Source organism: Athene noctua, chromosome 19 (assembly GCF_965140245.1).
Source record: "Athene noctua chromosome 19, bAthNoc1.hap1.1, whole genome shotgun sequence".
NCBI lineage: Eukaryota > Metazoa > Chordata > Aves > Strigiformes > Strigidae > Athene > Athene noctua.
In genome coordinates, this window is record NC_134055.1 from 555,291 (window position 1) to 582,340 (window position 27,050).

A 27,050-nucleotide genomic window follows, 5' to 3' on the forward strand; every position below is an offset into this window, starting at 1 on the left:
GGGAGTTTGGGATGTTTCCCCCCCACCGGTTACTGTCTGTCTGGTCCCTGTCAGTGCCGATCCGAGGGCAGAAGGACACACAGCCGGGCGCCGTGCCTCGTGCCAGCCTTACGAGCAATATGGGACAAGTTGGTGCTTGCAGGTGAGCGTCACTATGGATGCACTAGAGACACTGGGATTCCCCATCGTAATTAGCATTGATTCCCCTTTCATTTGGGGACTTTGTTTCCTGTGAACTCATTAAATTGTGACCTGCATGTAAGACTTGCGTTTGTGCTCTGGAAAAGTCAGCGTATTTTCTATAGGTATTATACTCCTGAGGCTGGAGTTGTTTAAATGCATGTGATGAGAGAACTGTTTAGAAATATTTCAAGAACGAACTATAAAAGCAGGTTCCAAGGGTTCTTTTTTACAGCCAGAATCTGTTCTTTTGCCTAAATGTGACATACTGAATAGGCAGCACTCTGTTTATAAAACCAGCATGGAATCTCAATGTCTGCACTCATTGTTCCTGATGAATAGGGGAGTGGCAACGGCACTGATGGAGCTTACTAAGAGGTTGATGTGGCTCAGTTATTGCTTTCTTTGGGAGGACTTGGCTCTTTTCTTTGTGCTGCGCTGACTTCCAGGTGATGCTGGAAAACCCAGATCCAGCACGAGGTGGATCCGTGCAGCAGGGCTCTGCGGAATCCCGTAGGAGCCTCCGGCTGAGCGCATCCAGTGAGCACTGTGTCCTGGCGCAGGCTCCAGACCGAGCTCCCACAGCCGAATGGAGATGCCTAAACTCCCTTCTAAGACAAGAATCATCACACAACAAAACAAGAAATCTTTGGTTTCAGTGTATTAGACTGATCTATGATACAAAAAAATTGCACGCTCTCTGTAACATGGAAGTCCTGAGTCACAAGTTACATCTGGCAAATGCTTTCATGTAACTAATCCTCTGGGCTGGACCCCAGAACAGCCGAGACCTCTCTTGCTGATGTTGATTACCTGCAAGGTTGAGATGTCTGGAATTTTGTTCGATTTGACCCCTTTGAAGTATTTAGCAGGGCAGTGAGAACCAATGAACTGTTTGCTCTTCCTTGCTGGAATAAAATAATACTGGTGTACCAGCTAGCAGGAACTCACAGTAAGTAACTCACGTGAAAGAGCTGGCAAGGACTGCTCCATGTGCTGGCTGCCTTCAGTGAACACCTCTGCTAACAAAGGAAAAAGGCTGCAACTTAGGACTAATCCTAAAAGACAATACATTGTTTGGAGACCTGTAAGCTCGATTTTCCAAGGCAGAATTCCCCAAGGCGTGGGGATACGGAACTATTCCTTAAGTCCCTGTATATACCTGAAACTCTCTGTTCAGGGATAACGTGGATTTAAAAGGGTAGTGAGATCTTCTGTTGTCTCACTGCAAGGAGATAAATGTCTCCCCTATGTGCTGCCCTGAATTTAGAAGCTCTTCTACCCTGTAAGAGACCAGGTGAAATATGTTTATATTTAGACCACACTCTGCCTGGAAAGATACCCTCAAGCGTATGCAGTAAATAAATACACAAACTGAAAACACGCCTGAATACATCTAGAGATAGGATAGCACATACTGGTACTGTGACAAGAAATTTATTGTCTACCCTGAATATTTTAAATGATGCAATGGACAGTGATAACCCTGAGAGTAGCTATGGTAACACACAGAAACTTCTGTAGACAAAAGCGTTTCTGCATTTTTATTGCCATCAGACCACTAATTAAAAGAAAGGATCACAGTAGAGATGTCAGGAGAATTTAACAGAGTTTTCAGCTCTGGGTGAGGTTTGCTTCCACATTTGGAATGTGAAGCCTTTGTGCCGTGCCTGTAGCCAGCTGTGTGCAAGAGCTGGAGATGTTGTGTCGGGAGGCGTCTCCCGTCTCCGCCGGGGGGTGACGCGGGGCAGGTCTCTGCCCCGTCACAGCCTTCTTGTCACCTGCGGCTTGTTCCGTTCCGCTGGGGCTCTGCTCCGCTCCGCTGGGGCTCTGCTCCGCACCAGGGCCACCCTGGGTGGCAGCAGAAGCTTGCAGCTGGTGGCTCCTGGAGCGTGGCTTGCGGGGCAGGTGTGGGGCTGTGTGTAGTCAAACCGTAACAAGCGTTAGGTTGGAAGACCGTGAGTTACAACCGTAATTTGCCCAGGAGAAGAGACGTGGGAATGTGGACAGGACATCACCAGAGGCCCCCCTGGAGCTCCTGCGGACGCCCGACGTCCCCCCTGTTCCCTCCACGCCTGGAGAGCGGCACCTGGTGCAGGGGGCGGCGCGTGGCCCCAAAACAGGCCTGAACAGACCCAACGCAGGGCCCGAGTGTTCACGCTGCTCTGGCTGCTGTGGGAGGCAAGTGACACCTGGTGTGGCCAGTACCCGGAAGGGAGGTTGGCCTGAGATCGCCGAGGTGGGGGTTGAGCACGTGTGGAGTCCCCTGAGGCTGGGCCCGCCTCCGGGGGCATCTCGGGAGCCACGTCTGGGAGTGAGGTGGAAGTGCTGGGAGTTGTAACGCAGGGGACAACTAAAACTAAATGGAACAGCACTGGATGGAACAAGCATGCAAGTGTACTCCTACTTTTTATTAAGGCAAAATTATTTCAGAATTCAGGGGATTTTAAAACTGTTTAAGGGACACAGGGAATAAAAAATAATTAAAATGGGCAAAAAGTTAGAAAGCACAACAGGATCATCTTCGAGCAGCAAGATGGGGATTAGGCAGGTGAAAAGTCTCCCCTTGAAAATTAATATCATGTGAAAGTATAAATAACTTCTAGAGAACCATTTCCTAATCCAAAATAAAAAGAAGCCCTTATTAAGTTAATCTTGTTGTCCTTACATGTGTTAGGCTCCTGGGATATGACTGTCCTGTGTCTTCATTACCCTCCTCAACATCTTTATGTATATTCCTGACTTTGTCAACAGATGCAGTTCCCCTGGGACCGTAACTGCACTCTGCTCTGTTATTTTACCCTATTCTCCTTTATTCCCCTCTCCTCACTTTTAATTTTGAATGTTACGTTATTCTAGGATGGCTTTTTTTTTTCTTCAGAAATCCTCCAGTTTGTTTGAGTTGATAAATCAAGGGCTCAAGCTTCCTTTTAATCACTAATTGGGAATGTGCTTTGTCCTTAAAATGAAAAATGCACTGAACATCCTTATGCTGCTGGCTGGGCTGAGGGTATTTACATGACTTAGGGTTCTGTTCCTTTATGTACCTGCAGCAGAATTTTCGACCCTGATGTCAGGGAGAGAAAGCAACAGCTATTACACAACCCAGTGCAATTTTAACCACGGTTTTGCTGCGGTTACGGAGCGGGTTTGTACAGCCTCTGTACACACTAAAGTAATATGGTTTCCAAAAACTCCTGATTCACAAAAACTGGACTGCTTTAGTCTTGAGCTCAAATACTTGATCACTACTGCTTTTCCAACTCTGAGGCCACCCGAGATTGGTGCCCGTCACGCTGTGGCAGTTACGGTGCTGTCCGGACACAGATGACTTTAAAGGACAGATCCCATTTTCCCTGTGCCTTTGCTCAATGTTCTCTGTTGGACATTAATTCTGAGTTGCAGAGGTGGTGCAGATCTCAGGTAGCTCCCTTCGTGCTGTTCAGAGGGACGCGAGTGCGCTCTCACATCACAGCAATGAAATCACGTAGAAAATGCAACCCTGCAGTAACTGCACCGGCACTGCAAAAGGTGTAAGAGAGGGAAGTGTTAATGACCTGCGTGTTCACTCTATCTGTGTCCGTGAGCAGAGTCCCCTTCCGCCCAAACACCCGCTCGGGACCGCACACAGCCGTCAGCTGGGCTCGCCTCCTCGGCAGTGCCGGGGGGGCCGGTTCCCCCCGCAGGGCCTTTGGTCCCCCGAGCAGGTTTTCATGGACGGTGCCTCTTGTCCAACACTGGTGTGGGCCAAGCGGACGGCACTTCTGCAGCTCAATGGATGCAGCTCCAGAAGTAAAACTGTGAGGAAGTTCTAGAACTGGTGTGCAGAACTGGGCTCATGTAAAATTAAAAAGACCCGAAAATGTTACAGAGATCAAAAAGAGTAATATTGATTTGTCGTAATAATATACTGACTCTTAATGAGGAGCTGCCCTGCAGATAGGGATTGTTGGAGCACAAGTTGAGTCGCTGCTGCATCGCTGTGCAGGCTGATCCATCATCCGTGGCACTGACACAGAAATGTCACCCGCAGGCGGCAGATTTTGGTTGGATTAAGCACCTTTGGTGGAATTATAGGGTTTCTGCAATATCACACATTTTGATGGCGCTCACTTCCACTGGCACCTCAGCCTCAGGAGTTTAGGTCAGTAGTGCTGGCACGCGGTGGCGGCCGAGCAGAGCGTGGATTTGCAACTATGTGGACCACAGTAGGAAAGTAAATCATTCAGCAGCATTTCTTTTCCTACAGCTTTTACACTCTAACAGCAATTAGCTTCGGTTCTGCTGGGATTTCTCTGTTTGCTTGATGCCTGTGAACTTTGATCTAGACAAATTTCAATCTTCTTCAGTAACAGTTTCTTCTTACCTGCAGTTTGTTGGGTGAGCAAAGCATGGAGTGCAGAATGTGTCTGCTCCACAAGCGCCAGGATGTCTGAGGGGGACAGGCACCCACTGCCGGCGTGGACAAACCCCTTTTCACTCACCCAGGCTAGAAAATAAACATTGCTGTTCTGCTGGCACAGAAGGTAGACAGCATGGGAGGTTTTTTGGGGTTTTTTTGTTTTGATTTGGGTTTTTTTGGTGAAATTTGAAGCTGAACATCTTAATCTAAACTGGGGCTCTCAGAAATGCTTGAATTAATTACACCTTGCTCATCAACTCTTCCTTTCAACTAGAAAATGATGAAAGACTCCATTTCACTACGTGAGCTGTGAGGGCTGCCTGAGCTCGGCACCGGCGGAGCTGGCAGGCGTCTGAAGAGCTCTTGACAGACCTGTGCTGTCAGCTCTCCCCGTGTGCTCCGAGAGGGTATTATGCGCTCTGGTGTTTTTTGTGATCTGGGGGGGCTTTTTGTACTGTTGGATTCAAACCACAAATTTCACACAGTAAGGCAATTTATTGTCCCCTCTCTTAGGCCAGTATTCATCAGGGGGCCAATTAAAATAGAGCAGTGCTTGTTAATAATAATTGAAAGTAACTTTTCTGTTTGGTTCTGGTTTATTTAGCGATGCACGCTGGGACATACCCAACATGCTTCAAAGGACCGAGCGCATTGCACGGACAGACGTGGCTCAGGTTCTGCTCTTCTAACCGTGACTTACCAGGGCAGCTGAAGGGCTCTTTTACTGATCCTCAGTGGAAATATCGGTAAGTTCAGGAGAAATTAGCACAAGGTTTCTGTATTGTTTATGTCCCACTTAACTCCTGGGTGCTGAAGTGGAATTTCAGTTAAAATCCTGTTTGGTTCTTTGCAACTCTGATGGACAGTGTCTCTTCATTAGTTGTTATACCACATAATGAAACCATGGTATGATTGACATACTTTAGTAAATAAATAGACACACATCATAGATCTCATAAACTAGCAAAGCTCCGGTGATTTCACTCCTACAGTTAATGGTTGCTGGAATTAATTACAAAATTTGTTGATGATACTCACCTATATATAGCTCTGTTTAAACCTCCCCTCCAAAAAGTAAGTCTGTACTTATGTTACTTGTACTCAAGAAAACCCTCACCTGTGTTTTAATTTAGAGTACATGTTTAAATCTTACTAATCTTAGTGGGGGTCCTTACTGAAGAGCTATTGCCTTTAGGTACACTTTAGGGTGTATTGTCAAATGTGAGTGTCTGTGTATGGTGATACTTTAGAAGTAACTGCGTAAGATCAGAAATTGTGGAAATTTTGAAGGGGGAAACAATTTCTTTTTATGCCTACTGATAGAGCTGGCAAGTGCAGATGGTTGTGGGGTGCTCCAGCGCCTCCTGACCTGGAGCAGGGCCCTGGGTGCACTCTGTGCAGTTGGATTTAGGTGCTGTGGAAAGGCTCTGCAGAGGCTCCCAGCTGACGGCGTTTGGCTCCAGGTGCTGGGGCTCCCCTTTGCCGAGGCCTCTCCCAGCTCGTTGGCTGCCCGAGTGGGGGCACCTGGGGCTTGGGAGGGGCCGGGGCGGGGGTCTGGGGGTGGCCAGTGGGAGCTGGGGCAGGGGTGTGTCCTGTGCAGAAGGCTCTGAGCTCACTGCAGTGGCTGCAGAGCTCCTGCTCTGGGGCAGGGAGGCTCCCTGGGTGGTGTTCTGTAGTCTCTAGGGTGGTGATCTGCTTTGCTTTCCTCCAGGGTGGTGGAGCAGCAATGGAGGTGAGTTCCATCTTCCTGCTAATGCTCTGCATCGAAATCCCCTGTGGCCTCTTGGGGTGGGGGGGCCCATGTCCCTGCTCCTGGCTGATGGCACCCCCACGCCTCACAGAGAACAGCTACAGCTTGTTGTAAAACTCCTGGTTTGCATCCTTCCTGCTGGCTGTTGTTCGTGCCCACGTGTACCTCTGGCCTGGGCACGTGAGGAATTCCTCAGGAACCCCTCGAGATAATGGCAGCCATCGAGTCAGAGCCCGGCTTCCTCTTGATCCAATAATGCATCAGCCTACAGAGTCTTTCTGGCTCGGTGCGCTCTGATAGAGCAGTTGTACAGGTCGGGTCCTACGGTTCAGTTAATGATCAGTGTATTTCCTCTGACGTTTTCTTTTCCTAATACTAAGGTGAAATAAGTCCAGGATTATCATTGTTTGATAAAATGGAGCCTGGTAACCAACAGAGTAATTGGTGTGTGTGTGTGGGCAGCATCACGCAGTGTTTTGTGCAACCTGCTATTTGTTGTTGTCGTCTCATAAGTCAGAGAGGGGAAATGTGATGTCTGGGGGAGGGCAGGCAGGGCTGGGCTGTGCCTGAGGGGGCAGCAGGGGAGGGCAGACCCCCTTGTTCTCCAAAAACCTAGCTTTGGGCTCGGAGGGGGTCAGACCTTGGGGTAGTGGCGGGGGCTGTTTCCCCAAGGGACTCCAGGTATGACAGCGGGTGCTGCTGGCTGGGGACAGGCAGCCCCTGGAGCGGGGCCCTCTGCGTGTGTCCGCAGCCCCGGAGCAGGGCCCTCGGGTCGGGGCTGTCCTGTGGTGTGTGGCAGAGCACCGGGGTCCTGCCGCACGAGGTACCCGGTGCCCGTCCGCAGGAGGAGGGCAGGGAGGGCCAGCGAGCTCCAAGGGATGGCACCTCCTGAAAAGGCAGATGTGCACGAGCACAAGAGGAGAACTGGACACTGGGGGGCCTTTACTGACGTGTCTGGGGGTGCTGATGGGCTCTACCCGCCTGAGAAACCTGCTGGGCGCTGGAACTGCCCCTTCGGGCTGGGGTTCAGCTGGAGGCTGGGCCGTGCTTTCCACGGTGGGGTGCGGGGAACACGTTTGCCCCAGAGGAGTTTTGCTGAGGTGGCCCCTCCTGCCTAGTGCTGGGCAGTCAGATTACGATCTGCAGTAACTGGGTTCTGTATTTATGAAACCTTGCGAGAAGAAAATTGAGCTGAATACGTACAATACATTGAAGTGTAATAAAGCCAACTTGAATGGGTGCGTTATTGCAAAGCAGACTGTTTAAATGCATAACATTTGTGCGTTGCCTGACAGTGCAATCCTCTGAGAAATAAAAGAATCCTAGTCGAATATGACTTGCAAAAAAAGGTGAATGAATTCCACTACCCTTGGTCTGAAACCTGTAATGACTTGAAAAGCCTCATGGAAGCAGCAGGTCTCTCCTTGACCAGCCCTGTGTGGTTCAGCTGTGCTGCAGAGAGGGTCTGGCCACGGGGACCAGCGGGCAGAGAGCGCTTGGCCCCGCGAGGCAGGAAGCAGCAGGGATTGTAACGCTTCTGGATGAAATGTCAATTTTTCGCTTTCCTGAAAAAAATGTTGGGCACTTCCTTGCTTCTGCTAAAGCTCTCTGCTGTCTCACAGAGCAGAGCAGATCCATCTTGGAAATAGTCTGCTCAGTCTGTATCAGTTCCCACATTTTTCTTCCTTCCCAGAACCAAGTAATGCAGAAAAAAAGATACTTGCAGTGATTCCAGCCTTTCTGGTCCCAGGGAAGAAGCTCACTGTGAGAAAAGGGCCAGGTAACTCCCCAGCACTAAGTAAACTCTTACCTGGCAGCTGCCGTGTGCCGTCCCTGGGATGGGGAGCGCTCGGAGGCAGTGTGGACCGTGGCTACGATTCTCTGTCCACTTGCTCTGCTATACGACTACTTAAAAAAATACTCCCATCTCATCTCTTGGACTAAAAATATTTCCTGCCTTTCATGTGGATTTGCAAATACTTCAGCTTTCCTTGAGCCTCTTTTTCAGATAGCTTATATTTGCCAAAATGCATGTTTTGCTCATCTCTGTAGCCTGCCCTCCCTCAGTGATGTGATCCAGACCCCTCAGACCTGTGTTCGTGGGCTCCTGCTGCGTTTTCTCTGCAAGCTTCTGTTTAGTTAACTCCGTAAGGACGTATCATAAGCTCTACCGCTTTGGTACAATGATCATTTTCTTTAAAATGTGGCTACAAGTGTGAATTTATTCTACTTATTTTTGATGTCCAGTGAAGCTTTAGACAGCAACTTAATCATTATTATTGCTATTGTACAGCTGCTCTCTGGAGGAGCTTAAACCATGTCAAAAAGGGAACCAACATAATGAGTCTGACAGAATTTCAGAGGGAGCGATTAAATTTGGGATAATGAGTTCTGCTGAATTTTTAGTGTTATTGTAACAATTCACACCGATGCAGCCTGTTCATCTCTGGACTCAAAACTGAAACAAGTGGAGGCTGAAAAGGGCTGGGAGGCCCAAGGCCAAATAGAGGCCAGAAAAATTGAACACTGAAAAGGGGTGGGATGCCAGAGAGCAAGTTGAGGCCAAAAATGGGGGCAAAAAAGGGGTGAGAGGCTGAAGGGGAAGTGGAGGCTGAAAAGGGTTAGGAGGCTGGTTGGGAAGTAGAGGCCATAAAAAGTGGAGGCAGAAAAGGGAAGGGGGAGGCTGAAAGGGGAAGGAGGCCAGAGAGTAAGTAGAGGCTTTTTTTTTCTTTTTTCGGTGGTTCTTTAGAAATGGGTAGTGGGAACTGAAACATGATTGTTTGCAGGGAGAGGGGAGTTCTGTTTAGTTTTTATTTTGCTCCGATGCATCCTGGGGTTTCTCGCCCTCCGTGGCGGCTGCTGGAGCTTGCAGACCTGCAGGGAAAAGCTCGGATTTCCCAGCACTCACAACGTGAAGTGTCACCCAAGTCTTGTTGCTTTTCCTACGCTAGCTGTAGGCTGAAGATTACAGCCAGGGTAAGCTGTGCGGGAGTCTTATTATACTGTTGCGATGCAAAATTATCAGTAAGAGGGATTTTGTTCTGGAGGTCAACAGCTACTAAAAGATGTGCTCATTTTTGTATCCTGAAGAGCTGGAAATTAGAGCTATTTTGTGCTGTTTCTGACTGGTGATATATAAAAAAAAAAAATGTATGTTGTTGAACACGTGAATGAGCACTTGATTTTGAGGCTGCTGTGTTCCCCTCTGAGCTCTGCTGCCCACTCTGGAGAAGCTGCTGGAGCTGGGCGCCCTCGCGGCGATGGGACGCGGTTCCCTCCCGCGAGTGGCAGCGGGTGCTCCGAGCCCCAGCGCGGCCTGCGGGGCCGGGACCCTCCGAGGAGAGGCGGGTGAACGCCGCAGCTCCCGCTCGTCCAGAGGTGCCGCGTGTCCTTCCTGCCCCTCTGGCACGGAACCTTTTTCCGGATACGTTCTGATTCCTGTATCCTCTCAGCAGCCCCTGAACAAACCCTTTATCTCTTCCTAGTTGGGGTTGGATAAATTCTCCCCATGCGTGAGCTGAAGCAGCTCGTTCTTTCTTTCCTGAATCAGACACCAACGTCCAAATTAGCTTTGTGAACTCCTGTCTGGATTTTTAAAGCTCAGTGGCAGCTTCAGAGCGGAGGCTGTGGTGCTGCGCGCCGGCGTCGCTGTGCTGAGTGTGTGTGTGCTTACGGCGGGGAGATGTGGGGACAGGAGTGGTGCCTGGGGAGGTGGCTCGCTTCCACCGGTAGGAATGTGTTCGCTTATTGCCAGGGCTGTAGGCAGAGTTCAGAGCCCAGCAGGGCTGATAAAAGGCATCTTCTGCTGGCAGAGCGTTACTTCTGGCCTTGTTTACCTGCTCCTCTCTGCCTCTCTCTCCTGGCAGGAACAGCATCTCTGGTATTGAGAACAGTAATTCCCTTATCTTGGGTGTTGAACAATGTGATATAATTAATAAAAGTAATGCCAATTTATTCACTGAATACCAATTAGTGTTCAGCTTTCTAAGGGAAGGGAGATTGGGAATGGAAAGCAGATTGGACGATAGCACATAAAGAAATTATTTCTTTGATGTAAAAGACATTAAGGAAGTGTTTCATCTTTCACAGGATGAAAAATGAAGCAAGCTTTATGGAAACCGTAAATATTTTCATCTGTCAGTGGTTCATTCTTTAATGGAGACATGAGGGAGCATAGTTCAACACAAACACCCCGGCGCTCGTGGCCTGAAATGTCAGCGCTGTGCTCGGGAGTTCACTCCGCTCTGGGGACGCGGGCACGGGATTGCTTCCCTTTGAAGGATGCGCTGCTGACAGAAAGGAGAAAGCACAAACTAACTGAAACTTATTACAATAAAACAGAAGAAACAGCCCCAAATTATGTTGTTACTCTGGTTTAATCAGCCCACCCTGCTGCTCCTGCCCATACAGAACATCAATTGCTAAACCCATCTGTGAAATGTGGCATTTGAGTTGCATTGGCTGAGAAAGAACAATATATCTAATGGTTGCTTAATCTGTTGTGGTGTGGGTTTTTTTAATGGCGTGCTGAAATGTCAGGCTGAAATCTGAAATGCCTCATTTATTAGCTCAGTACTAGGAAGAATAAGGATGCAATTAGGATTTGGAAAAATTAGGTTAAATACCCATTTCCTGATACAGAGATGTTCAGGCTCCTCCTGTTTCACATTAAGCTCCAAACTGGAGGGCAGACTGGTCGGCAGCCCTGTAATTGGTGCAAATGACCCAGGGCATGCTTGGAAGCACCTCAGGGGTTTAACTTCAGCTGATCTGACTCGTGAAGAGCTATAGGAGAGGCACATACCCGCACGCTTTTAGCGCAGGCTAAATCGCCTTTGTCTTTGCTTCTCCTGGTTTAGCCCAGTCCCATTTCCAGTTCAGATCTCACCAGCTGCTTGATAAATTGATAATCTTCACTGCTGCCTGTCCTCCCCTCACTCCTCAGTCTTCTCTGCTCCCTTTCTCAGTCTCTCACTCATCCCTCAAATGTGTTTCTGTTCGTCCTGGCATGTGGAAGGAGCTTGGTGCTGTTATGGCAGGTGCCATACTGCCGCAGACGCACGGTGACCCAAAGCACACCCTTCTCCTCACGCCGGGCTGCTTAAACCTGTTTCTTTTTGGATGCTTTGTATTAACTTTCCTGAAGGACCTGATTTTTGGAAGACACTGTAACCTCTCTGAGAAAAGAATTGCATTTCTGGGCTCGTAATCTTTGAGCCAGCTTGGAAACACATATCCCTGGGAAAAACAGAAACGTACAGGGGATATGTTCTAAAGATGGTACCGCTGATTGTACATTGTTATTTCCAAGTGCTGGGATGAAATCAAGCAAACCCTCCCAAATCCAGCCGTACCTGTATTTCTGTCCCCCTGCAGAATCATGAAATGACTTCTGATGTGGAGTCAGGAGCCATTGGCTTGCAGCAAAGCACCGTCCTCTGTTAATACATCCATGGCATTCCCTTTGAAATACTGATGAATTGGCACAGCCTTGTCTCACTGATGAAATTCAGCAGCTAATTGGTCCCCAGATAAATGGCCTTCCCAGTAAGGCAAAGCCTTTGTCCTAGATGGCAGTCTTAGAAAAACATCTTTTCTTGAAAAAATGATTTTAAAAATATACTGACTTTCCTCTGTGCGTCCCCCTGGCAAATGAAGCGTGATGTCGTTTAAATGCTCTTTGAAAAGCATTCTTGAGATAAGATCATTAGGATATAAAAATGGTTTCTTAATGGAGGCAGTTTTTGTTGGAAAACCTTCATTGGTGGTAGATTGGGAGTAATTAAGTGCAATGTAATTTAATGACTCAAAACAACAAGCAAGCTTTGCCATAGCTATTTATGAACACGCAGTTCTCCTGGGGAAACCTTCTAATTTGAAGTGAGTGCAAAACATGCATTGTTTGCCGGGGGTTGCCTCTGCCATGCCAGACAGGCAGGAGGAGCCCTTTGGGACTGCAGAGGGGCTTCGGTTCCCTCAGAGCGGGTTCTCCCCCGGGATGCAAACCCCCCGGGGCCGTGCTGGCAGCTCTGGGAGGGGTCCGACGCGTTCCCTTGTCCCACACGGCTCGGTTTGATCCTGACCCGGCTGGGCCCCTTCCTCTCCCCTGCTGGGGACAGGGGCCTTCAGGCAGCCCTGGTTTTAAATACGGTTGTTGTTAGTAGTTAAACTGAGATCTTGTTGTCACTAGCATTAATATATCTCCTCCCTGGGCGCCTCCTAATCCTTTATGCGCTGCTAAATGCGAGTGGTGGAGTTTCTACACCAAAGTGGAAACCCCAAATGCGAACGAGAAGCAGTCTACAAGGACCTGTACAGAAAGTGAATCTCCGCTGCCTGTGTTTAACTTCAGCTCAACGACGTCCAGTAGCGTCCTGGAGGACAGGCAGCCCTGTGGTGCTTTTTAGTACCTCTTAGAGACACATCAAGATAAGGAGTTAATTTTCATGCCTCTTCTGTAGCTGCTTTATAATTAATTTCTGTGAACCAGTTTGTTTTTCTGCTGCCAAACACTTCAACACTTATATGTAAATGATCAACATCTGAAGCCTTCTTTCTTTAGGAAAGAATACAGGGCAATCATCAGATAAAAGTCATTACATATTCAGAGCTATTCTGCTCCACTGATAATAAAACATTCTTAGGGGAAGGTGACCTTTTTACAATAGACTTATTAATGTCAGGACTTCAGAATTGTCTTTTCTCATTACAAGTCTTACCAAAAACATTAAAAAGGGTGAAGTTTATGATCTTAAAGATGTCTCAAAGCACAACTGTTAAAGGCATTTTCACGGAATGTTATTTATATAACCCATTTTTTGTGGTTTATGTGGCAAGTACTGCAAGTCTCAGTGGAACTCTACATTCATGACCACTTTCTATTTCGGACCTTATTCAAGAAATTCCGGGTGAGGATTCCAACACTCATGTTTACAGGCTTGGAGGTCTGCCAGCTGTCCACGCGGTGCGCTCGGCCTCCAGCTGAGGTGGGCTCACCCAACTGCTGCCCTCCTTTGAGGAGCGAGCGTTAGGGGACAACCGTAAGCTTTGTGTCTCCACCGACCAGTGTGGCAGCAGACACGTTCAGTTGCAGTCCCAGACAAAAGCCGTTCCCCGCGGTGCCCGCAGGACGCAGACACCTTTGGTGTTCAGTGGTGCTGGCTGTGTCGCCCCTGTGACCCGATGCCGCCGCGTTCCCAGGGCACACGCTCCATCTCCCCTCTCCAGCAGTGATCCAGCACACGTGCGTTGCGGGGGTCTTTTAGAAGAGCTACCATGTATTTTTCATTGTTTTTACAGAGGAAGAACTGCAAGTTATCAAAAGGGAGCTGCTGTGGTTAATGTTCAGGAAGGGTTTTAATGTTATTAAGCGTGTGCCCGGCTACAGGCATTTGAGCTTTGAAAAAAGATGCAACTCCATCAGAGTTTCTTGCATGTTTTTAAGTAGAGGATGTGCTTGGGTACACCCTGAATTGCTGTCTTGGGCAGGAGATGGATGATGTGTAGAGCCCTGTTGAAAGATGAATGTGTGAGAATAGACAGATCTCCTTGTCTTTAGTGTCAGGTTTTGAACTCAGCAGTGCTGGCCAGGCACTGTCACTAGTGTTACTTTCCTGACGTGGGTCCGTTAGCTTGGGCTGAAGTTCTGCAATAACAGAAAAATCACCTTTTTGTTGCCTGATACGTGCTGGGAGCTTGTGTCTGTGGAACTGGTCTCAGTGAAGCCCAGAAAGCTCCAAGAAAGAGATGAGTGCTCTTAGTGGCAGTGAACAGTGAGTTTGGCGGGGAGGGGGGGTGGTATTTTACTTTTTAGAACTGCTTTGTGAAAGTGGAGAAGATGATTTGAAATATTTTAACTGAAATGTGTGACAGGCTTTAGCAAAGGAAGAAAAAGGTGGAAAAAGAGAAAACTGGGACTTAATTTCCTAAATTTATCTTTGAAAACATTCATAAGATTGAAAGGTGAGCCCATTTATCCAGCGAGTTACAGGAATATATGCAAGTGACAACTTGATAGGTCTCTGTCGCCAAATATTCCTGTACATGAGGAGAACATCAACTCCTCCAAATGTGAAAATATTTTTGTGCTGTTCTGAATTTGTGCACTGAGCTGAGGGTAGCTCTATTAAAACTCTAGCCCAGAATTTCTCTCTGCTTTCTCAGATTTCTGTCCTGCCCTAGCGTGGCTGGTGATGCTCATCCCTGAGCTGCTGTGACAGCAGGAATTCAGCCCCATATGCCTGCACTTTGGCATCTTTCCAAAATCAATATTTTAAAGAAACTTAAATTATTCCTCCTACTGGAATCATGATTCATGCAGTGGTAGCATCAATATTAATACAATAATCGAACTTTAATTTCAGTTGCTAAGTAACCTATCATCCCCACAGAGCAAAGTGGACTCGAACCAGAACAACTGAAAATGGAGATAACTTTATGGAAAAAGGGAATATTAAGGGGGAAAAAACGTCTGTCAAGTACCAGTTTCTGCAGAACCATCCGCTTGGCTCAGCTAAAGGCCGAGATCTTCCTTTTTAAATGTTCTCTTTCTGACTCTTCTCCAGTGCTAAGCTCCCCTCCTCTGCGCCGGGTGCTTGTGGGCGGCGCTGCGGGGGGTTACAGCAGAGCTCTTCCTTGGCCACACCTGCCACGCGCTATGCGGAGGTCATTGTCACAACGGAAAGCCAGGGAGGTTCATTTGCTGTACGGGTGACGTCCGTAAGGTTTTTCTGCTTGAAAAGTGAGTGGGTAAGAGCCTGAGTCTCAGAAGGTCAAACGGATTTCGCAGTTCAGGCAGTTTTCATGTCAGAAACGTTACGCTGCTGCCGCGCTCGTGTCGCCTCCCGTGAGCGCCGTGGCCTGAGCCCTCGCAGGGGGTCTGTGCTTAGCCCAGGTGTCACCCGTGGCCTTGGTGGCCCCAGGCCCCCGTACTCCAGCGGCGGGCACGGCCACGGCAGCTCCTCGGGGCTGGGGCCGAGCTGCCCCCACACCCCAGAGCTGCCCCCACCGTGGTGGTGGCCGCCAGCGCCGGAGCCACGGCCACGGCACTCGTCGTCCTGCGGCTGGCAGAGGCCGTGTTTCGCCCTGTTAAATGCGGGTGAAATAAAGCATCAAAAAGAAAGAGTTAAAGAAAAAATAGCCTGGTTTTCTTTCTTTTTCTTTTTTTCTGCACACTTCTGAAGACAACCACTTCAGTGTTTTTCTTCTGGCAACCTGTTTTGTCAGAGAAACCCCAGAGAGCTCCATTTCTGCCATTTGAAGGTTATCTAATGGATTCCAGTGTGGCCAGGTTAGAAAGATGTGTCTTGATGTGTGGAGAGCTGGGATTAACAGAAGAGAGGAAAATTACTTACTTCAATAACTCTTTAAGCAAAAAAAGTGCATTTAAAAGAGGGAAACCCATGCAATGTATTTCCATTGTACTGTTTTTTTTTCATGAAGTATTATCTTGAGAAGCCCGAAGAAGTGTGTTTATCTAGGAAATGAGATTCTGTTTTGGTAGATGATGCCAGTGGAGGTTGGGAAAGGGTATCGGAGCCAGCTGGTGCGGAAGAAAAAAAGAAAAGAGGTCATTCATTATAATTTTTCCTCATGGTTGCCAGCAAAACAGAGGAAGGAACATGTCCTCTGGGATTTCCCAGCTGGCAAGAACATCCTTACAGGCTGACTTCCAAACACACCAGCAAATGGAGGGCAAAACCCAATCAAAATAAAGCACTAGAGACCTACATCTTCGTGGGTTATATCAGCGTACTGGCTAGCGCTCGGGTTGTTTTAATCTGAAGAGTTTCATGGTGATGTGGAGTAGAAAAAAAAAAAAGATCCCCAACTGCAGGAACATGCCCAAATTGTTACTTTTTTTTTTTTTTTCCCAGGGCTCATCAGTGTTCCTCTGCCTTTCCTGTCTCTGCCTTGCTGTGCTTTCCTCTCCTAAAAAACAGTTCTGCCTTTTGGCCCCGTGTGATCCCTGTCCACGGAGAGACACCTGGCAGGTCTGTCACGGTCAGCAGGATGTTTTTTCATTTTCCAGACATCAGCTACCTCATTTTCCACTGACTATAATTTCCTTCTTGTCTCTTTAATTAGCTCACCTAATGCATTGGCTGCAAACAGCGACCCAGTCTGCTCTTTCTTCTTTTCACATATCGATGCATCATCCGCTGTGACTACTAATTTATGCAGACCCAGCTGTCCTGCTCCCTTGTCTTTCTACTCACTCGCTTGTTTATCCACCTGAGGTTTGGTACTGCAGAATGGGAAACCTTCTGACACGAGGGCTGCCTTCCCGCCTTTGCCAGGGAACACACCTTGAGCTGGACTTGGACCCCGCACAAGTACATTTCTGGATCAGAATTTTCCTAAGGGCACGATCTGTCTCTGTGGCATTTATTTGTGCAAAAGGCAGTTCAGGCCAGTCTCCATCACTCTTCCGAGTCTTCTGGTGCTCCTGCAGAATTACTATTAAATGATCATCATTTAGTTGTTTTTTGGGGAACCTTGACCCTGCCTGGATGCGGAGATCAACAGGCGCTCGGCAATTTCCACTCTAGATTTATTGCCACTGACAACAAATGAAATCATGTCGAAGTCTCGTCTCTCCCTTGTGCCATCCCGCAGTTGATTAGCTTTATGGGCAGCTATCAGCTGACGGCAGACGGTTTCATGCTGAGCATCAGCAGGTCCCACGTGATTTTTTCAGCGTGTTGCCAGCCTGCTCACGCCGTGCAGCTGCAGCGTGGGTGTGGGCACAGGGGCTCAGTGGCGTCTCCGAAGTCGGGGAGGAGGTCCCACAGCACGTGCAAACCTACCGTCGAGTGAGAACCCGGAGGCCTTTCTCCTATAGACCGTTCTCAGGGATGTTCTCCCTCCGAGCGATGCTTAATTACCTCTGAGCTCCCCAGAGGTTTATGTGTTCTGTTCTGATTTAGTGTCTCCGTGGCTCTGCCACAACTGGAGCTCACAGCTCTCATTTGCTAGGTCTAATCTATATTCTTCCTTAAACACGTGATATGTATTTTATCACTGCAGGCCCAAGGCCTTGTGTAGTTGCTCCAAGCCCGCTGTCACACTCAGGTGGTTGGTTGCTGTGGTACCTTATCTCAGCTGAGTGCTGGTATTTAATTGCAAATCCTAATTCTGTTTATAAGGTCTAGTCTGAAGGATTGAGGAAAGCTTGCAAAAATGTATTTGATTTTTTTTAAAAAAATCATTTTAGTGTCTTAAAATTCTAAAATTCAAGTTAAAGCAGGAAGGGGGTTTAAATCCACTTGCTCTGGAAGTATCAGTTTTTTTGTTTTGTTTCACTTCATTTGGACAGTTTTCTTTCAAGGCATAGTCCAGAGCGCTGAAGTCAATGAAAATTTTGCTGTTGACTTCAGCCGCAGCAAGATGATACCCTTGAGGCAAATCCAGGTTACGCAGGGCTGGAATACGGAACGGGCAGCTGGAGCGTGCAGGCCCTGCTCAGGAGCTGGGGGAGGAATGGCCGTGCGGGACCTGGAGGGGTTTTGAGGAGCCTGTGTGCAGGGTGCAGTCGCTCAGGCAGAGGGACGGAGCCTGCTCCCTGTCAGAGCTGTCGCTGCTGAAATCGGTGGTACTGAAGCAGGCGCCAGCCCAACACTCCTGCTTCATCACCAGAGCTGAACGTACCGCGGCCCCTTCGGGAGAGAGCCTGCTGCTATCTGAAGTAAAACGCTCACCAGGTGAGCGGTGTGACTCGCTGAGCTTAACGTGATTGTTGTTAATCCTCTGATTGCCGTGTCTGTCTCGCCGTGATAAATGATGATAAAGTGAGCTGCAGTCTGTGCTGAGCCCCGGGTGGGTGGCGGGGACTTCCCTTAAGCCCCAGAGCTCTGCTTTACGGAACAGCCTCGCCTTGCCCCTGTGAGCAGGGGGTGCATAAGCCCTCGGGCTTCCCTGGGCCCCCCGAGAGAGCAGGGCTGCATGCCCCCCGGTGCCGCACAGCCCTGCCGAGAGCCGGGCCGCAGCGTCTCGCTGACTTGATCTTGAAATAAGGCCTTGCTGAATAAACATGGTGAAATGGTGCCTGATAAATAATAACGACCATGGGTGCGTTTGACGCTTCCTTTCTGCTGGGACGCATCGCCAGCAACAAGCTGAGAAGTCTCTGTTTGCGCAGGCGCAACAGGACCAATATGTTCCAGTCACCTCACCCCTGAGCAGGTGCTGGGCGAGCAGGGGCAGAGCCCTCCCAGCAGAGGGAATTTGCAACTTGGGAAATATGACATTTTAGACTCTGCGGCTTCAGAAAGTTTGTGTGGCTGGACGTGGGGTGGAGCGGCACAGCCCTGGCACCGGGTTTCAGTGGGACCATCTGCCCTTGCAGGATGTGGCCACCACCAGGAAGGGAAACTGGCCACCCCGGGGCTTGCAGCAGGGAGGCAACACTGTGCCTTGTACTGCTGAGTTTTCCTTAGGTATGGATTCTTGCTAGATAAACCATTAGTCTGGAGTTTCTAAGGAGTTTAGAGTTAGATACCCAGATCCCCTTGTTCTGCTTTTTCAAAGGTGAAAGGTTAAATCAAACACAAATGTGTGAGAGGAGCGAGTGAATGTGGTGCTTAGTGGAGCTACGTGAGCTCTTGCCTTCAAACCCTGAGCCGACGGTCGGGGGAGATGCTGGGACGGTGAGGAAGTCCGGTCTCTGTGAGCCCTGTCTTCCAGCCGCGCTGATCTGCACGGGTGAGGGGCCCAAACTGAACCTCGAGTGTCTGGGGGGCCTGGGGAGGCCTGTACAAACATGGCCCACAGAGACATTGCTAACCTTTACCAGAGACTTCCTTCTTCCCTCTGCATCTTCTGACTTTCCTGGGAGTGTTGATGTTTATTAACAACAGCTCTCCAAAAGTCTCTTCCATTTCACTGAGGCAGGATATACGGAGCCCGCTGTACAGTCTGTGTTCACTGGAGTTACCTTTGCCCCACGGGAGAACACCGCTGCCTGGGCTCCTGTGTCAGTACTGCAGCCCTCGGAGTGCCACCTGCACCTAAATCTGATCCATAAATTGTCTGCCGTAGGAAATAATGTTAATTGTCACTATATAACGTAGTCCTACAATCTACCACAATTTGTGAAGGTGTCTGCATGGCTTTGATCCCACAGCAGCCCCAGATACGGCCAAATACTCCCCAAACCCGCCAAAAAACACCAAGCCGAGGCCAAAGCCCACGCAACCTGTGGCTGGTGGCTGGCACCGGGCGCTGTCACCGGGGCCCCAGCTGAGCGCTCGGGCGCGTGCGGTGGCCAGTCCATCCCCTCGGCTCCGGGCCACGGAACACGCACCGACGCGTCTCGCGGAGCCCAGCCCCTGCCCTCCCAGTGGGGGTCTGGCGGCTCCCGGGCTCTGCCCCCCCGGCTCCTAGCTCTCGCCTTGGTGCTGCAAACCGACGGCCCTGGAGCCGCAGCAGGGCGCTGGGTCAGAAGGCAGAAATCGCTGTTAAACACAAATTCTGCTGACTTCAGGGGGTGCCAGGTCCTCCAGTGCCTCTTGTGCCTTCAAAAAAATAAAGGACCGTGATTAAAGCAATCAGAACAGAGAGTGAGCCAGGGCTTTGTAATTGTAGGGAGCCTTGACACTGTCTTCTGAATAAATTGAGGGCAAATTATCATGGCAGATTACTTTGATGGCCGCCTCTGTTGCTTGGTCTTAATCCGAACTTGATACCTTAGGCTAGATGATAAAATTCTCCCATTTCAAACAGATTATATTTTTTTTCTTCCCCCCTCCCCCCTGAGGGTTTCAGTCGTTCTTGCCGATGTGATTTCTTGGAGGTAGGCTTGCTTCTTTCCTTCTTCCAAACTCTGTATTTCTCATGGTTCTGATTTTTCTGCAGCTATTTATTTTTCCTTTGAAGGAAAGTAGAAATCAGACCTAAATAATCTGCTTGATTTTTATCTGAGGCAGCTGTGCTGGGACAGAACCCATCGTTCAGATCTGTTACCTCTTACACAACAGAGATAAATTAATTACAGGGCTTTCCCCTGACATCCAGACTCTTGCCTGCAAATGTTCACATAAAAGATGAATGACAATGAGATTCTCATTACAGCTTGATGAATTAGCCTTTTCACTTCAGTTACAGCAAAGTCTACTTCATGGTCAACGGTCTTGTTTAGGCCCAGCCACGTTTTTTTCTCTCTTTGAACTCAAATCAAACAGTTGCTGTCAAACTACCTCTCTTGGTGCAATCCATTACTTTGCACTTTAGAATTTCTCACTTTTCCAGGGAATTTGCCACGCAGGTTTGCCAGGAAGAATGTTACTCGGCAACAGCATCTTCCTCATTTTCTTTAGTGCAACACGTTGCAGAGCTGAGGCTGCCTTGAGAGGTGGAGGCTTTCCAGAAAAGAAAGGAAGGACGGCAGGCCGTTGCCTCCGCAGTCCCTAATCCCCTCGATCCAGGTGAACCACAACCCCGGGCTTCGGGAGCAGGCGGGGTGGGGTGGAGGCAGGTGGCCCCGCGGCCCCGCGCTCGGTCCGGCCGCGGCAGCGCTGCCGAGCCCCGGGCTGTGCCCCGCCGTGGCTCCCGGCGGGCTGCAGCGCAGGGACACCCCCTTCCCGCGGCACGAGGGGACCCTCCTGCTGTGAGGAGCCAAGAGGTTTTCCTGAGTAATTTGGAAAGCTATTGTCTACACAAAACCGAAGTGAAAACAACCACCCTGCCAGGTGCTGTTTTACAGAGGAAGAACATGGTGTTTCTTGCTCCTAGCTCTTGGCAGTTTGTCATGTTCATTTGCTTGTATCTTTAACTGTCAGCATCTTGATCAATTTTATTGCACCTGCCTGTGGTCACAATGGCACTGATGGTAGCTCTGATTGGTATTTAGGGACAGGAGTAAGTAATTTATAATGACCATAAGTGAAAACATCAAAATATCAGAAGAAAATAGTAGCCATAGTGTCAAGCTGTCATTATTTACGTGGCAACATTTACTTGTACAGCCTGTCTCTGCCGTGTGGTCGGTGTGTTCGGGCAGGGCCGGGCTGGAGACGGGAGAAGTGACTTGCATGGCAGACAGGTAACGCTGTCCATCACCCAGGGAGGAAGCTCTCTGATACCGTGGCCTTCTGTAACAGAGGTACGTGTGTGATGCGGCGTCACCAAAGCTTTTGGTATTTGTTCGTGGTTGTGTTAAAAGCAAAGGCCTCATACAACTCAACTGAAAGAACAAATCATTTCCGTCATAAAAACCCTGAATGAAGTTACTGTGAAATGAGCTGGGCTGGGAGGGAAGGAGGGTGCTGCTCCTTTTCCCCCCCTTGCTTCCCGCCCCAGGAAGGGACCCACGGTGGGACCCTCCTGGGCAGGGGAGGGAGGTGCCAGCGGCTTTCCTGGGGACCCCTCTGGGGCTCTCAGGACAGCCACAAACCCGGCTCTGCTGCCTTCTCGCTGGTGGATCCTGCCTGATCACCTCCTCTGTAAATGGAATGAACCCTCTATTTCATTCTGATCTGTTTCAAGCTATTCTATTGACTTTAAATGTTGTTTTATTATTCATTTCAGACAGTTACTTTAATTCTTCACTTCAGATGTCTGGAGACAGTGAAATACGGGGATAGAAGGATGCAAAAGTCATTTGACTGAGCAATCAAATGGTTTTGTCTTCTAACTTCTCTTAAAAACAACACATGTAAAATGATACCTGTCCCCCTCGAACAGTGACTGTTCAACATAGTTGCTGAAGAAGAGCATAATGCCACATCTGAGCAAAATACAACGGTTGCGTAAGCTCTAGTGAGGGACTTGTGCATCTCCCCGTGGTGTTGTGCCCTGGGGTCCCCTGAGCTGTGGCAGAGTGTCTCCTCGCAGCTCTCTGGGGGTTGATCCTGCCCAGGCTGAGTCATGCCGGAGCCAGCGGGAACCTGTGGGTGATGCTGCTGTGCCGAAGGCACCGGCCTGACCCGGGCCGTTCTCTCGGGGGGGCTCAGCGCCCAGGGGAGCGCCAGGCTTTGAAATCTCTCAGCCTGTGTTTTTCCCCTGCCCCTTATTATTTTCTTAACCCAGTTTTAGAAATTGTGATCGTAAAGTAACCGGAGGGAGCCAATAGTAAACAAACTGCTCTGGGAATGGATGTTGTAAGGCCTGGCGGCACCTCCCCGGGGGCGTTCGAAGGGACCTTCACTTGTGTTTGTCGTCGGACCCGTGACAGTGACCGTGCAGGGGCCGTCCTGCTCCGTGTGCTGCCCAGGGCCGCTCCCCGTGCCGTTCCCCGCCCGCCGCTCCAGCGCTTCGTGGAGTCGCCCTCAGAGTCTGGCTCTGCGTCCCGGCTCGTCCCTGCCGCTCCAGAGTGCTCTCATCCACGAGAGCCCCCGGGGGACCCTCCCTGCGCTGAGCTGCCAGAACAGGAGAATCCCTCGGGAATTCTGTCTGCTCTGCCTGCCAGCTCTTCAAGGAAACTTTGATCTCTTCAACCGTGAAATAAAACCGAGAAAAATTTCGCGGAGCCATATGGACACCGAGCAGCGTAACACCCTGGTGTAAAGTCCTCCCTGCTGTCTCTGGTGACAATTATCAACGCAGCTTAGAGCAAAGCTGAGACTTCCAATGCCCAAAGCATGATGCGCTCCTCTGACCTTGGAAATTATTTTTATTGCTGCTTTGGCTAGCTGTCTCCTTTGCAGGTTGCTGGGCTGTAAGCAGATGCAACAGAAATGGTGGAGACAGCTAATTTCAGAGGTACATGGCATTCTTCCGCAGCACGTGGGAAACATTAATGTCTGGAAATCTCATTCTTCTGGCATAGGTTAAACTTGGAACTGCAAACGGAGCTGCAGAAATTCCCTCGTTCCCTTGTTCTGTCAGGAATGGTATAAATCCCTGTGTTTATGTCGTTGCACGGTTCCTGTGCTCCTGGTGCCTGGCTCTGGGGGTTCCCTGGCTCTGGGGGTTCCCTGGCTCTGGGGGTTCCCTGGCTCTGGGGGTTCCCTGGCGGTGGCTGGGAAGGTCGGGGGGGACCTTGGCCGGCTGAGGCCTGGGCTGGAGGAGGGGAGCGCAGGGTGCTTGGCCCGGAGCGGCTCAGGGCCGGCCCTTTGGAAACAGGCTGCACGCTTTACTGAAAGGTACTTAGCCTCCAGGCTCTTACACTTCTTTCTTGCCTCTTAAATGGATGTTTTCCCCAAAGACGATCTTTTTAAGGCAGTTCTAACAGGTTTCCAATTACTTTTCATCACATTAGTCTTCCTTTCTAAAAATTTCTCTCTGAACATTGAGTCCATTTCAAGAAGTTGGGAGGTTTTTTTCTTCTTGTGCTATTTTTGTAAGATGAGTGTGTTCACTGAAGAGCTTTCCCAAACCTCTCTCCACTATGAAAACCCCAGTGAATTTGTCAATAATAGGAGCAGCCTCTTCTGTTCTAACAGCAAGGTGCTTCTACCTGCTCCGTCGGTGCTTTGGAAACTTGCCGATAAATGGCACTCTTGTAACAGGAGACGTGAATGTTTTGGCTTCGGAAGGTATTTAAATACATGAACTTCACATGTAATGAGAAGTGCCCCATGTTGAGTAGTTATCTGTGCTTATGCTGAACTGTATTCCAAACTGCACTTAAGCAGGTTTTCTGAAATCAAGGCTAACAGATCAAATATGGTCTGTTTAAATCAGTGACGTTATTTTCATCAGTGTTACTAGTCCCTGGATCTTCCACAGCTGTGGAGGTGAGTTAACTGGTATTAAATCGGGTATCAGGCAGGCTGTGAAGTAGGATAATAACCATTATATTCCATTGTTTTAAATCCTGAGAGGCGCTAAGGATAAAACATGTTACTGAATATTCATTAAATTTGGGAGACTTCAAGTGAAAAAGCGTATCGTAGTATTAAAATGAACATTTAAGGTTGAAGAAGGAACGTTACCTTTATCAGCTCTGTCCTTCCCTTCAACTGGAGAGCAAGAACTAATGGCAGATTAATTTCCCTGCCTGATTGTTCTGAGATTGTTTTGAAAAAGTCTGCGCACACCGAGTTCCCGTGCCGTGCTCCGGAGCGCTCCTTCTCCCTTTCCTCGCCGGGTGAATGTGCGGGAGGTTCCGGAAAGGCCGGGGAAGGGGATTTACAGCAGGAGGGCGAGGCAGCCCGGGTGCTGCTGCTGCTCCGCACCAGAGAACTGAGTAGTCCTGGGTGGGAAGCACCAGATCCTCCTCTCCGTTGGGCGCAGAAGAGGAGCTGGTGGGATTTCTGGGAGCGCTCGCAGCCGGGCACGGCGGCTTCCAGGGAGTGAAACAGCAGCGCTGTTCGTTTTATGGTGGAGCTTGTAACTGTCGAGGACTTTGGTCAAAGTAACGTCTCTCCGTCTACGGTGCTGGAGTGCAGAGGAATTTCAGTTGCTTACGCTTAAAGTCGTCTTTATGCAAAACAATAATAGTAATAATAATTTTCCTAAGAGCGCTTTTAAAAGTGGGTTTTGATGTTTATCAAAACTGGAAATTTTTACTGAAATTGAAATTACTTAAAGAGAATTTTTTCCTTCAAAAAGCACATATTTTAAATTATCAAAATTATCATTTACATCTGTTATTTAAATTATTCTTGAACATGGCAAAATCAAATGTAGAACGGCATTGTAAATGGAGGAGTGAGGTCATCTGCCCCCTTCCCCCTACTTTATTTTTTTAATTTGGTGGGGCTGCTGCATAGTCTTGCAATCTGAATTTGGAAACGCTTAGGTTTTGACAAGCTGGGGGCCAGGGCTAAGAACAAGGAGAAGGAAAACTGAATTCCTTGAAGTCAACCTCGGAAAGCATTTCCTCTGCCCTCCCAAAGATTATAAACATAATAACTTTGGTGAATATTTATTTAGTATAGCACATTTATCTTGCCTGTGTTTGGGGCTCTGTTGTGCTTGTTTATTTGCAAGCCCTGGAGAACTGAGATTTAGTGGCACCAATGTTAATTAGAAGTCAGTTTTGGTAATCACTCAAGAAGTGCTTGTATTCCCATCCAGACGGGGAGTGAAATCAGCACCGTGTCACTCCAGCAGCCAGTCTTGACGAAGGAATCGCCGTCCTCATGCAGATTATTCAAAATAATTCCCTAGAGTGCAGTGTAGGGGAAAAAAAAGCAATTGTAATTTGCTGTTGGACTTTACACAAATGGGAAAACGAGCTGAACTTCAGAGACACCCTCTTTTACTCTTTGTGAAAGCCTGGCCTGCGTGACGAGCAGCGGACGCCCGCGCAGGGCAGCCCCGGGGCCGGGGCCCCGCCGGGTCCGTCGCTGCCTGGAAGGGGCTTCTCCTCCGGGTCCTTACGTGCAGTATTTCCTGAAACCTATTGTATGCTTAATATCTGCAAAGCTTGTGATTTCATTGTTTGGTATAATTCTATTCAATAAAGCTGCCTCATTGCATAAAGGTCTCGGTATTTAATATTTAATAGCATAAATCCCACGTGAGTCCTAGGCAGAGGATGAAAATTACATTTTAAATTAATGTGCGCTCAAAGCCTGCTCTTGTTTCTTCCTGCGTTTAAAGGCCAACAGCCATTTTCAGGCATAGTACCAGCTTCCAGAGGTGATGCCCGTGTTCTCCTCTTCCAGAACGGCCCGTCAGCCTCCAGAGGCTGGGGGTGGTAACTCCACGGGAGGGGGGAGCCCCTTCCTGGCGGCGCCGGCGTGGGGGCAGGCGCTGATCCACGCGCCGGTTATCGGGGGGCAGTTGCTCTCCGGGGGACAGGGGCAGCTGGCTCTGTCACACCTCCTGCTATTCCTCAGCAAATGGATCTTGCCATGAAGTGAACAGGGCATGTTTTGTTTCAGCAGGCTTGGGACTTTTGCCACGGAGGGCCAAGGAGCTCCTGGGACTGGGGCTCTTGAGTAACGTGGTCCGGCTCTTAGCTGTTCCGAGCATCCCAATGGAGCTGGCTTTGGTGCAGATCCTAGGCTTGCTCTGTTTTGGGGCTGATGTTTGTGTCAGCATTGGAAGGATGCCATTTTTTCTGAAAATGTGGGTCAGAATTTTTCTTTCTTCTCTGTAGGTGAAGCCAGCTGGGTGCCCTGCACACCACGGTCATTTCAGCACGGACACCTGGGAGCCGCAGAGTCTTTTACAGCCGCGTCGTGCTGGCAGCGCGTGGCAGAGGCCGCCGGAGCAGCTCGGCTCTGCCGTGGTGCCCCAGCCCGGCGCAGCCGCGGACGGACCAGGCGTATCCCACGTCTGGGGCGGTACCCAGCAGGTTTGGGTACTTACCCAGGACAGCAGCAGCGAGTTTCCAGAGCCATCAGCATCCGTCCTGTTGGACAGACTGACAGGATTTCGGCGGGCAGCGCATACCTGGCGTCTCGTGGTCTGTTACAGATTTGGCTATTTATATCGCTGCTTTCGCGGGAGCTGAACTCAGCAGTGACTCCTTATGTCTGACCCCAGACAGTTACTCATCAAAGCATGTTATACACTTACAAATTAAACAAATGCTATTTTAAAGCCCAGTCTGGCAAACACTCAGCAGCCAGTTTGGTACTTATCACTAGGATTATTCGAAGTGCCTTCAAGATCACTTCCTGAGCAAGCTTTATTTATATATTGTGAATAACTGTTTGCATCCAGGCCAGGCAGACTTTCTCCTCTTAGTCTCGGCGGCGGGGAGGAGAGGCAGGAGCGAATACTCTTTTTGCGCTGCTTTGAAAGCCTGAAGTGCTCCAGAAGAAAGGTCAGACAAAGCGTTTCCTCACGTTAATTCCTTTGAGTGGCATTTAGGCTTAACCA

The 27,050-nt window shown here is 49.2% G+C and overlaps 1 long non-coding RNA gene across 1 annotated transcript; it reads left to right on the plus strand.

The window, feature by feature from the left end:
• On the plus strand, positions 1-26,783 carry LOC141968450 (uncharacterized). The gene is made up of 3 exons (XR_012634875.1): positions 1-142; positions 5,187-5,328; positions 26,323-26,783. It is a non-coding gene; the product is annotated as an uncharacterized LOC141968450 (long non-coding RNA).
• The last annotated feature ends 267 nt before the right edge of the window (positions 26,784-27,050 follow it).